Below are 12588 nucleotides of genomic sequence, written 5' to 3' on the forward strand. Positions count from 1 at the left end.
CGGTGTGTATATATATATATATACTGTATATATGTACTCAGTGCTTTTTATAACCTGTTGACACACTGCATGATCAGGTCATTAGAATAAATGTTTTTTTTTAACATTTCTTTGGGTGAATTAAATTATCTTTAATTACCATTTATTAATTTAAAGAGTATCTTTAAAGCCCACCACCACCACCATCTAACTTTATGAGTCCTGTATATAGTCCAGTGGGCGGGACTCTGAGTGTGGACAAACTCTGGCTGCAGAAATCTCCTCATTCAGCCTTCATCTGTGAGTGTGGACAGGACCAGTGTGTCTCAGCGCTGTGTTCAATGAGAGTATAAAGAGTGAGGTGTGTGGGCTGGGTCAGGATCTGTGTCCCATATGTGTCCCATCACTGTCCCCGGTAGACCGGCGGTGCAGCTTCACCTCTCCGCAACTTTTTTGGGAATATAGGACGTCGGGTTTTCTGTTCGGTTAAAGCTCTCTTTACCCACATGCTTCCGTTTGGTTCCGTCTGACCCGTATATCCCCACAGAAGAAGGTGAGTTTACAGCTCGTTGTTGTTACGTTATACCTGCTAACGGTCCGGTCCGTTCCGGTTCTGTAACGTCACGGCTGTTACACATCTAAAGTTAGCTTAACGTTAGTTTAACATTCACTGTTGGACAACTGGAGACACTTTAACACGGATGAAAGGAACACAGGCTTATGAGTTTCTCTCTATTCACATCTTTACTGAGCTTCATTTACTTTACAATATTAAAAACTAGTTCATTTTTCCACCAGTGAATGACATTCAGTCACACTAACTCTAGCTAACTGAACTTAATGTGTGGAGGCAGTAAGTGCTTTCTCATGTTGGCCAATTTAGGATTTACATGACTGCTAACTACATGTACAAAACATTATAGTGTATTTTAACAAATTGACATTTTCTCTGGTGCTAATAATGTGTGAAGGAACCCTATTAACGAAGTGCTGTCCAACTATAAGTTAATATGTAAGTTTTGTATGTGTTGACACAGCCACCTGGACACCAGCCTGTTGGTTTGGGGCACACACAGTCACATTATTACATCTGAACATTTGAGTTTATTTAGTTTATTAGGATCCCTATTAACTGACATAGAAATCACAAACAATTTTGTACATTATAACCATTGAAACATCTCATACAAAAATCACTGAACTCACATTACCTTATATAATAATCATTCCAGCAAATTCCATGCAGTGAGGTACTGTCTCTACATATTTCAAACCTTTAGACGCCCATACATCAAACAAATTAAATTATCAGCACCCTAGAAGAATCATTAACTGTTCGTTATGCAGTTAATTGCATTAGATACTCTTTTAATGCTTTCTTGAAAGTGGCTCTGGTATTTGTTTTAGTTACTTGATCTGAAAAATGAGAATAAAATGCAAGCCTAAAGGACAGTAGCATACATTGACTTTAAAAGAGTATTGCAGAGGGTGTATTTGTGTATGGAGAGACAAACTATTTGGACCAGGATTAGTGAGAGATGCTGGATTATGTGATTGGAAAAGACACCAAATTCCCAGGAGTTTGATAAGGCAAGGCTCATGCCTCACTAGTCTAAACTGATGCCAAGTCGATGGCAACTGTGCCACTTCGTTGAGGGAACCTGATGCAAAAAGAAATGCCCATGTTGTAGTTGAAAGGAGCCATCGTGCAACTTATGTCAGTGTCGAAATGATTGTTCTTAGTCTTCATCATCCACGTATATTCCATATTGACACTTGAGCCATTTTGCCGGCTTACTGCGTCAGTGCTTGAGCTTCACATGAATAGTGATGAGGATGTGTGCTGACAGCTGAGTGGGACAGGATGGGCTGTTCCATGACTGACTGAACTGGGGTGTTCACTGCACCATATGCTCCTTTTTACATCGCGCTGCTAAACATTTTGGGCCAGCCTCATGACTCATGCAATCTTCCTCTCTCCCTTCAGACAATTTCTAGTCCCGTCACCAAATCCAATAACCCAAACTTACATTGTTGGGCTAGATAAATTATTGTTATTGCAATTTGGTATAAGGTCAGCCCCTATGGAAACAGAGATCAGGGGTCAATTACAAATGTCATTTTCATAATTATGGGGTATAAATAAAGGGTGGGGCAATAAAGCTAATTTACTGAACTGCACACGTTACCAATCCATGTTTACTCATATTGTGATTTTCGATAAATTGTCTTTATCCCTAACTGAGAATAGATACAACAACCACTGTCACATAACCAGAAATTCAAACCGATCAATCAGCCCACAGTCCAGTCCAGAAGTCCAGAATCTTAAGTGGTCAATGGTCATACTTTATCACCAGTGTCATCTGTTGTCACGACACAGTTATTAGATTTGTTGAGCAGAGTGAGCATACATGAACTGTGTCAGTGGCTCACTCTCTATGCACTATGGGTGGGTGTTTGAGTTTGATGTTAACCCAGAAACTCAGAAGAATGGTTTGAGAGTATCAGGTTGTAGGGTTATACAGTTTATAGTGCTGTTCACCTGATACATGGACTGTAATGGGATGGGATGAACACATGGGAAGGGGGAAAACCCATTAAGACAGTGTCCTGGTGCCATTTAGCAATCCTGACAGTTGGGTAGAGATAAAGGCTCAATGTTTCATTGGGAAGATCTACTAAATATTGTTTAAATTAAAGAGTTTTTGCAGCAGGCAATAATATTAATTATTATTATTATGAGATTCTGTTTCATAAATATGCTTTATGTCATATTTATGTGAAATACAAAAAAAAAAAATCTCGTAGTCTATTTATCAAGAGACAGTGCGTCACAAATATGATTTATCTAATAATTTTAAGAAACATTTTCATAACTATGACTTATGATCTTACTTACTAATTACCCCGTTACTGTGACTTAGCATTTCACAATAATGAAAATCCTCCTCATAATTAGCTTGCCCTATAATCACTGTATCACAATCTCTTAGATAATTTCCTCCCTTTATCCCTTCCTCTTTGTGACATTTACTTTCTTCATGTTCCTATTTTTGTGTCTCTTCTTCTTCTTCACTGCCTGTTAATATGCAAAGAATATCAGTTTCCAGCATTGTATTTCACCTTTTATAGTAAACTGAGGATGAGGCCTTATGGACAGAGAAATAACTGTGATCATTGGCATTCTTGTTTTTTTGCGTCAGCAGTGCTGCCCTGGGTTTCTACGTCTCTTTGCTGAAACTATGCTGCGGTGAAGGTTAGTTAACTGATGACACACAACCCCGTCTCTGATGTTACGGAGCATGTTGTGGGGAAAGTAGGTTACTGGGCCATGTCCTGCAAGCTTAAACTGAACGCTAGTCTGAATATTGCTAGAGCTGCTTAGTGTGACTGGGCATGCACAAATGGTGTAGGGCTGTGCAACAGCGATGGAGATCATTTCTACCCTCTGTCTCTTTAAGAAAACAGAGCGGCGCTCCACATAGAATGAATGTTGAATGTTCAACCCATGTTGATTTATCTAAAACACACATGAAATGGAGTGAAACAGGTTATCTCTTTGTGTGTGAGAAGCCTATTTTTTAGCATTTACATTGTATTAGTATATTTATATAGTATTAGTGACTTACTCACATTGACATCAATGGCCTATTTTTCTTTTAGAAATAAAAATTAAAGGAACAATGTATAGCATTTTGGGGGGATCTATTAGCAGAAATGGAATATAATATTCATAACTATGTTTTCATAGTCAGTGATTAATCACCTGAAAATAAGAAATCGTTGTTTTTTCATTAGGTTAGAATGAGCAGGTTCTCTTCAGGAGGCCGCCATGTTGCTTTGCCATGCTGAGCTCTAGCGAAAGGCTTTCGCGTTTTTACGTTACCAGAAGGCCACCGTAGTTCTCCAACACACTTGCAAAGGGAGGGGTGAGCGGAGGGGTATTCGGTTGGTTGCAGTCTGCAACCTCACCGCTAGATGGCACTAAATCCTACACACTGGTGCTTTAAATGCTATCGCTGAAGCTGAGGAGACATGTGGCTAAAGCCTGGTTTATGGTCGCTGTAGCGAAGCCAGAAAATTACATCATTGTGGCTTTTGCGTGGTACGTGAAGGCTCTGCAAGTTGTCTCGACACTTGGTCGTGCACCTCTGAATTTTTGTAACTACGCGCCCACTGCACGCGCCGTGCCTTTCATTTCAACATGGATGCCTTTGAGGGAAGACTGGCCGAGCACGTTCGCCCGTACAGACATCTCTACAACTATTCATTGACCACAGGGACAGTCACATGACATTAAAGTCTCGGAAAGAAATAGGCAAACACACTCGGGAAAGATGAGGCTTTTGCCGTAGGCTGTGAAGAATATGTTGAAAATATGCTAAAAAAAGAATATGCTAAAAAAAAAAAGGTGTCCTGGAAAGAGTGGCGACCTGAGGGGAAGAACCAAGAGACGGAAAAGTAATTTGACTTGGAGGTAAGCGACAGTAATAATTACAGTACACAAATGCAATGTTTGGCGGTAAGTCAGTGTTTACTGTTGCCAGGCAGCCTACTTTCCTTTCTGGTAACACTCGTTGACTTCTTGCTTATCCACAGAATATTTTGTTTGTATGCCCACTGGCGTTTCAGGGCATATTGCAACACAACGATGCGTTGAGCATAAACGCCTCTGTGCATGCTCGTACGGAGGCCCGCGCCACGTTGTCTCGCGCGAGTAAAAACAAAGCTTGAGTACTATTTTGTCTGTATGGAAGTCAGAGAAATTATCTTGGATTTTGTTCCTCTAAAAATATTCAAACATTTAGAATCATGGTGCAAAAGGAAAATAGAAACTCTCATGTTACCTGTACGTGGATGCCTTATTACTTGCTTCTTGTATGGTACCTATAGCTATATGCGTGTGCTTTTTGTTTTTTTACACTTGGCTACAACAATAATGACAAACTTGATCTTGTGACATTATCCTATCAAAGTGTTTTGGCTTGTTTTTTTTAATAGTCAAGAGTCTCACAGGCATTCTGACTATATTAATAGGCATGCAATGTATTTGTAATTTAGATAGTTTGCACTTTCCAGGGAATGCAAAGACCTGGAATACTTTTGTTCAAGTGTAATGAACAATATTAAACACAAACAGGCACTGGATGCTGAGAAAAACAGGAAATCTGTATCAGGTGTTAAATGAATGCAAGATGTAGTTTGTTTCTCATTTAGTGTGACTGGAGTTAATCAGTCAATCTCAGTAAGTGGCACCATGGTTTTGTGCATTGCTCTCTGCCCACTGTCGCAGATTCTCCTTTAGCTTTTGTAGAAGCCAATTCTCAATAATTATGTCCTCTTTATTTGTCGAGAATATTTACAGTATATGATGCTTATTGTTACTTACTCTAGAAAGGAGAGATACAGGTTGGCCTATATGTACAATCAAAACAATGTTGAAAGTTTTTAACAAACAAACAACAAAAGTGTAAAAGTTATTTTCTAGTGAGGACAAATTGACCAAGGCTGTGCCTAATGTTACTCCTCACCTCTCCTCATAGACTTTCCTAAAACATTTCCTGTATGATTGTGAGAAAGCTACACAGTATCTATTGAAACTGTAGCATTTATTGCAAGCCAATGCAAAGTGTCTTTGACATTGTGGTGGTGCCGTCACCACAATGTTCTGCTCAGTCCTAAAAATGGGGGCTAATAGGAAATAAGTAAGTAACCAAATACAGTATGGTCTGATAACACAGATAATACTTGGCACATCAGAGGAGACTATGACACAATATATGGTATGATAGTCATAAAAAAGCGGTGGTGAGCATTTAATGTTGGAAGCAACAATCTCCACTTATCTTCTACAGTATGTACCATCTTGAAATGAGAGAAAATTGAATACACACGCGTGTTGAGTGCCTACACACTCCTCTTAATGAGGACTTATTTATTCACTTACTAATTTCTTTCTAGATCTTTCTAGTCATGTGTCTATTTTTGTATTATGATGATTTATTATCATGATGTTGCTTTACTATGCACTACATCTGCTACTTTTTGTCCTTTAATGGACTCACTGAGATACTTTGCGGATAGCTAATGAGCTGTGTTGGTGGTGGGTTTCATGTAGGAGGGGAAATCCTAAAGTCCTTAAAGGTTCCCTCCAGATATGTTTTAAGATATATAAAATATTCTGCTTTGAATAATGTGTTTTTTTCCCCACAAAAACAGTTCAATAAACTACTTAAGTTCTTGAAATATAAGTATTCTATTGAAACTTAAAATGTCATCTACTCTTTCTTCCTCATTGAAAAAAAACAGAATTGATAAAATATGCAAATATTTTTAATTTTATAACACACAAGGTGTCTCCTACTTTACTGAAAAGTCCATTCTCATTCTGTGTTGGAGGCTTAAGTTTCCACATCACACCAGGATTCGGTTTCCAAGATGTGATGTCACAAAATTATGTTAACGTCTTTAACTCAGATTCAAGGTGATCAGCAGATAAATGTTAGAACAGCTAGTGTCAAAACTCTGCACAGTGAAGGGCAAACATCCAAGCAAAGTAACAATAAGCAAAAGTGGAGGGGGACTTTAAATGGTTTGTGGTACAAATTGTATATTTACATCTCAGTTTGTGTCTCGTAGATGCAATAGTCACTGGTCTCTGTCTCCTTATTGTAGTCCTGAATGGAAGTTCTGGATTCTCTTGCCTTATTATACATTTTTTGAGAAGTGAATAATAGTTGGTGTATCTCCAGCAAGGAGTCTTGAAGCCCTGAGAGAAGCCATGTGTCTAAAGAGACAGACATGCTGATTAGAAACATCAAGCATGGACATTCCTTTTGCTCCATACTGCTCTGTACTGACTGTCTGAGTTCTGCATCGGTGAACTCGGCCAGTGGAACTATGTTGCACAATGACTCTTGAGACTATGACTGGTATTCATGTCACTCTCTTTAACCTTGTAACTATGACAGACAAAATGTTCAGCTCCAGTTATATAACTGCCCTCCACAGACGTCATCGTCCTTGCTGCTGCCACTGATCTCTTGCTCCAAAGCACACAGTCATTGTCCTCAGTAGCTTCAGGCTCAGAATCAACCGGGGCATGATTAAGACATTTAACTGCTTTTTTTTTCTTCCAAAGTTGCCTTCTTCGGGCTCTAAGACATCACATTATGTGAATTTGCTTCTTCTCTTATATTCGTGGCATGAAATTGTGACATTACCCGAGATAAATGTCTGAACATAATGTGTGAGACCCTTTTACAAGATGCTGCAGTAGTTAACTAAGGTCTCTATTGAGCGAAATGTACGCCAGTGACCCTGAAATGTTCTGAGTGACTTCTTTTGAGGTAGTTCTCCTCATTCACAGGAGTGAAGGTCTCATCTACATAAATGAGGTTCAGGTGAAGTTAATTCAGCCACTATTTGAGTGCTGCACTGTCTGCTGCACAGTCATTTTTCTTTTTTTGGAGTCCTTGTCTAATTTTTATAGCTGATTCACATGACTTGAGCTTTTATCTGTCTTCCACGACAAAAGGTCACTTTCAAGAATCGGGTGTGGCTACACTTTGTATTTCAGATGAAGAAAAAAAAAAAGGGTTTCACAATATGTGTGGGGCCCGGCCCCTGTGTGTGACCTAGATGTGATTCAGATGTTTAGCTCAGGGTGTTGGCTGCATGGGCATTACAATGCGGTTTGTTTTTGTGGACACAACGCACCAGAAGACCATAAACGAGCACCCCAGGACTGATGCTGAAATGGAAAGAGCACATCCAGTCTGGGTTCCACATTCCTTTGATATTCACTATCTGCAATCTCTGACGGCAAGGAGGCAAAACCTGATCATGGCTCGTGACACTGAACTGGAGTGTCAGAGCTCACACCATGTGATTTACACTTAGTTACGACCAGTGGCCAAACTCTGGTTCTGAAAAGTGAAGCCAATGCGGAAGTGCCTTAAATATGCATTCTTTCTAATAGCCTGCAGGGGGCGACTCCTCTGATTGCAAAAAGAAGTCTGATTGTATAGAAGTCTATGAGAGACTTCTCACTTGATTTATTACCTCAGTAAACATTGTAAACATGAATTTATGGTCTCAATCGCTAGTTTCAAGTCTTCTTCAATACAGCAGGATGTTCATTTTAGTAAATCATGGTCCCGTTTAGAGTCAAATAGACCATAAAGCAGGTTATGCTTCAGGGCGTGGCTACCTTGTGATTGACAGGATTGCTACCACGGCGTTGTCTGGTCTGGGAGTTGTCTGTGCTTTCATCTTACAACTTTAATCCTTTTCACAGTGTTTTTTCAGTTCATGAAAGTTAATTGTAACAGTTTGGTCATCTAAAAATGGTCTATTCAGCATTCGGTTGTACTTAGCTCAACCCTCTCGTGTATACATATAGGTTAAGTTTTTACTGAAAATAATATATTTGGATCATAGACTGTATATATAGATGGATGACACGTCTCCACCTCCTCCCACTGTACAAAAGTGAAGCCAAAATATCCAGGATACGGGAGCTGCCATCTTGAGATCTTTACGTCATTTGGAGCCAGAGTCTGCGCACTAGTGATCGTGGGGGGCTGGAGCCGCGGTATCAAGGTCCCGCCCAGAACCCCGCCCGAGCCAATCACGAGCTGAGTACGGCTGCAGCTTGCTAGCGTGAGCCACCTAGCTGCTACATTACAACCACGGTAGCTATTTGGCTAGAAAGACACAACAACTAACCATAATACATCTACAAACTACATTTATGATCAATATTGACACATGTTCTATTACACAGACTCGTGACGGTTATGAAAAGATAAAGTTACATCTCTTCTCTCGTACAATTCCCGAGCCTCCGGCCGCACGACTACTTCACTCAGAGCAGCTGTGAATCGCAGCTGCCAATCAAGACGTCTCACCCCCTTTTTATAGCATCAAATAACTAATTAAAACCAAACTTATCAGAAAAATGAACACTTGAACATACATCAGTGTGATAATAATTACATAAAAATGACAGAAATAGTCTTTGGGAAAAATTTATGTGATGTGTACTTTGACTTTTTAGTTTGGCCCATGTCCCATCCTAACATGGAGGGGGCGGGATTTATGACCTTTACTGCAGCCAGCCACCAAAACATCTGGATCGCCCGATCCAGATGTTTTGACTTCACCTTTGGGGAGCTGTCATGTCGTCCATCATTATATACAGCCATAATGATTCGGATGTAACCCCTTTGTAAACACCAACAATTTGGTTAGGAACTGTAATTCAATTGCATATTTGTTTCTCAGTAACTGTAACTGATTACAATTTTGTAATTTAATTATGTAACTCCATTACATGTAACTAGTTACTCCCCAACACTGCATACTGATACTACAAGCTGAATGCTATTATTATTCTATATATTTTGTTGATATGTGTATCTCATAAGAACATGATACGTTTTGGAAACCTGAAGGGAAATGTGGTTCACCATCCACAGGGAGGTCAGAGGAAAGGGTCTCTTACAGAGCTGGAAGTGATTTAAGGGTTTGCTCAAGGACACCTCAGCAGGCTGAATGAATCATGAGCCATTATCACAGCGAAACATGAATTCTACACTCGCTACACCAATCTGCTTCCCTGTTAGTATGAGCCGTTATCCTGAATAATGTGTGCACTCACAGAGATTGTGGTCTTTTTAAGCATCCAAAAGTAGCTGGCATTTGGTCGTACTCAAATCAGGCGTGAAGCATAAACCGGGTGTAAACACAGTGAAAACTAGTCAGTGTGATTATTTTTTTCCAGGCGACTAATGATCCAGCCTTTTATCATTAAAAATGTAGACGTTATTAACCCACTTTTGGCAGCCAGGCATCTATTGTGATTATATGTCAACTCATTTTTCAGTTAACAGGCCTGCGGTGAAAAAAAGAGGCCATCTACAGCTGATATTGTGTCCTGTAGTTCAACTAAAATGTTAATTACCTTACAAGTATATGAAAAATTAATGTGTAGCTGTCGATAATGTCTGCTGTTTCAATCTGGGAATGAAACATATCTACAGTCCTGTACTTTTGGTTTCTGTGGGTTAAAAATTAGACAGGATATTTGGTCATAGTGCAATTCAATATTCAGCTATTTGTTAACCGTTTTCCTCAAAGAGATGAATGTTTTTTATTACAAGCTGCCTTCCTCTTTAAAAAAGATAAAACCTGAATTCAATGAGAGAGATTTGTGTGCTTTAAGGGGGAAGCTTTGGAAATATGGACGGCAGCGTTTCATAACGAGGAAAATCAAATAGCAATAGATAGGGAATGGAGACATAAGGTCATTTTTTCCATGGACTGCTTGCAAAAGGGTATTTGAGTTCAGAGTCGGTGTTATGCACAGACTCAGAGTGGCTGGTTGCGGTTTGGGTTTTAACAAACACATCGCTTGCTGATGAATTCATAACAATAATATTATTCTGATGATCACCTCAAAATGTTTCTTTTGGGGCATTGTAAAAGAATCAGCGCCCTTCCACAGCCTGGAATTTAATCAAAGATGTAACCTACGATCTGAGCTGGAGACAGCGCTACAAAGAAAGAGCTTGCATTGCCCTTTCCACCCATGCCCTAGAATGGTGACCCACATATTTGCTCACACACTGCCTTAGGTAATTGCATCTTTTTCCTGAGCAGTAGCACACAATAACAGGCCTGGAATAATTTAATGATTCATTTTGGAATTGTTGAAAGATATAATTACCGGTATGAGGAAATTTGAGAGCAGATCTACCTGGTGAAAGGATGTTTGTTTCAAAGGTCTTTCTTTCTCATTGAAATGGATGTGGCCACCCACAGGGAGGCTGTGCTGTGTGGTGAATGTGTAATTGCAAGGCACTTTGGGTAAAGCATCAGCAAAATCATTGACAAATGTTGTTGTATAAGCATGAAAAGTAACACAGAATAAGTGAAAGAAACCTAGATAAAATGTTCAGACTGAACGGGATCAACTGCACACTAAAAATGATAGGACGGATTAATCTGTTATTAGTTATTATTTACTAACACTAATGGTGTTGTGATATACCGATATTGATGATAACCGTGATATTTAAAAATGGAATAGTGATATCATGTTAATAATACACCTGTGATAATATAATATAAAAAAATCCAACGCTTCTTAAATAATTTATATTAGGGCTGTCAAAGGTAACTTAATAATAACTCGTTAATGCAAATTTGTTTTAATGCCACTAATTTCTTTAATGCATTAACGCAACTTGGGAATTTTAATTAACCTAAAGCTGCTATTTGATCTTTCGGAGGTTGTAGCGGGCGGAGTTGTTTATATTATATTCACAAGGTAGAGTGAAGATACTGGCATCATAAGAAACACGAAAACCTAAGGAATCCATTGGTACCATGTCATACTAAACTGTCATACTACATTTTGGCGAGGGGAAAACTGGCATGGCCATTTTCAAAGGGGTCCCTTGACCTCTGACCTCCAGATATGTGAATGAAAATGGGTTCTATGGGTACCCACGAGTCTCCTCTTTACAGACATGCACACTTTATGATAATCACATGCAGTTTTGGGCAAGTCATAGCCAAGCAGCACACTGACACACTGACAGCTGTTGTTGCCTGCTGGGCTTGAGTTTGCAATGTTATGATTTGAATTAAACTAAATGAGGGTTTCTGGACAATATTTGTCATTGTTTTGTGTTGTTAATTGATTTCCAATAATAAATACATATATACATTTGCATAAAGCAAGCCAATTTGCCCAATCCCATTATGATAGGGGTATTAAATATTTGACAAATCTCCTTTTAAGGTACATTTTGAAAAGATAAAAATTGTTAATTGTGATTAATTATGGACAATCATGCAATTAATAGCGATTAAATATTTTATTCAATGCACGGTGGTGCAGTGGTTAGCACTGTCGCCTCACAGCAAGAGGGTCCCAGGCTCAAACCCAGCTTGGGGCCCTCCTGTGTGGAGTTTGCATGTTCTTCCCGTGTTAGCGTGGGTTTTCTCCGGGTTTTCTGGTTTCCTCCCACAGTCCAAAGACATGCAGGTTAGGTTAATTGTTGACTCTAAATTCCCGTGGGTTTGAATGGTTGTCTGTCTCTGTGTCAGCCCTGCGATAGTCTGGCGACCTGACAAAACGCACAATAAAAAAATAATTTTTGACTGATATAGCATTATTATTGTTTTTTTCAAATTTTCTAAAAATATCGCGATAATATATCGTGAAGTGATAATTTGATATTGTGACAGCCTTTACTAATACTATTTGTCTATAAAATGTCTAATATGACATTTTTTAATCAGAGCCAAGAAATGATGTCTTCAGATTACCAAAGTGAAATGGAAAAATACGGTATAGTTATAGCCAGCAAATGTTATGTGAATGGCATTTTTTACTTGACTAATTGATTGTTTGACTTATAATTTCAGCACAAAAACTATATAATACAAGAGCATTATTGAGGTTGTTTACCTAGGTTAGTTATAAAAAAGGCCATGTGTTTTGTCCTTAGTGCGCAGCAGGTGAGGATGTGTTCAACTGCACTGTGACAGGATTGTCCAGCGGGTAAAGCTCAGTGAGTGCATTAGTTCAGC

The 12588-nt window shown here is 39.1% G+C and overlaps 1 protein-coding gene across 1 annotated transcript in view; it reads left to right on the plus strand.

The window, feature by feature from the left end:
• Positions 1 to 264: 264 nt before the first annotated feature.
• npas2 (neuronal PAS domain protein 2) overlaps positions 265 to 12588 on the plus strand; it is a 52008-nt gene continuing 39684 nt past the window's right edge. The window contains exon 1 of the mRNA XM_037749680.1: positions 265 to 532. The gene's annotated coding sequence lies outside the window, so the exon portion shown is untranslated. The remainder of the gene's footprint in view (positions 533 to 12588) is intronic.

This window comes from Sebastes umbrosus, chromosome 17, assembly GCF_015220745.1.
Source record: "Sebastes umbrosus isolate fSebUmb1 chromosome 17, fSebUmb1.pri, whole genome shotgun sequence".
Taxonomy (NCBI): domain Eukaryota; kingdom Metazoa; phylum Chordata; class Actinopteri; order Perciformes; family Sebastidae; genus Sebastes; species Sebastes umbrosus.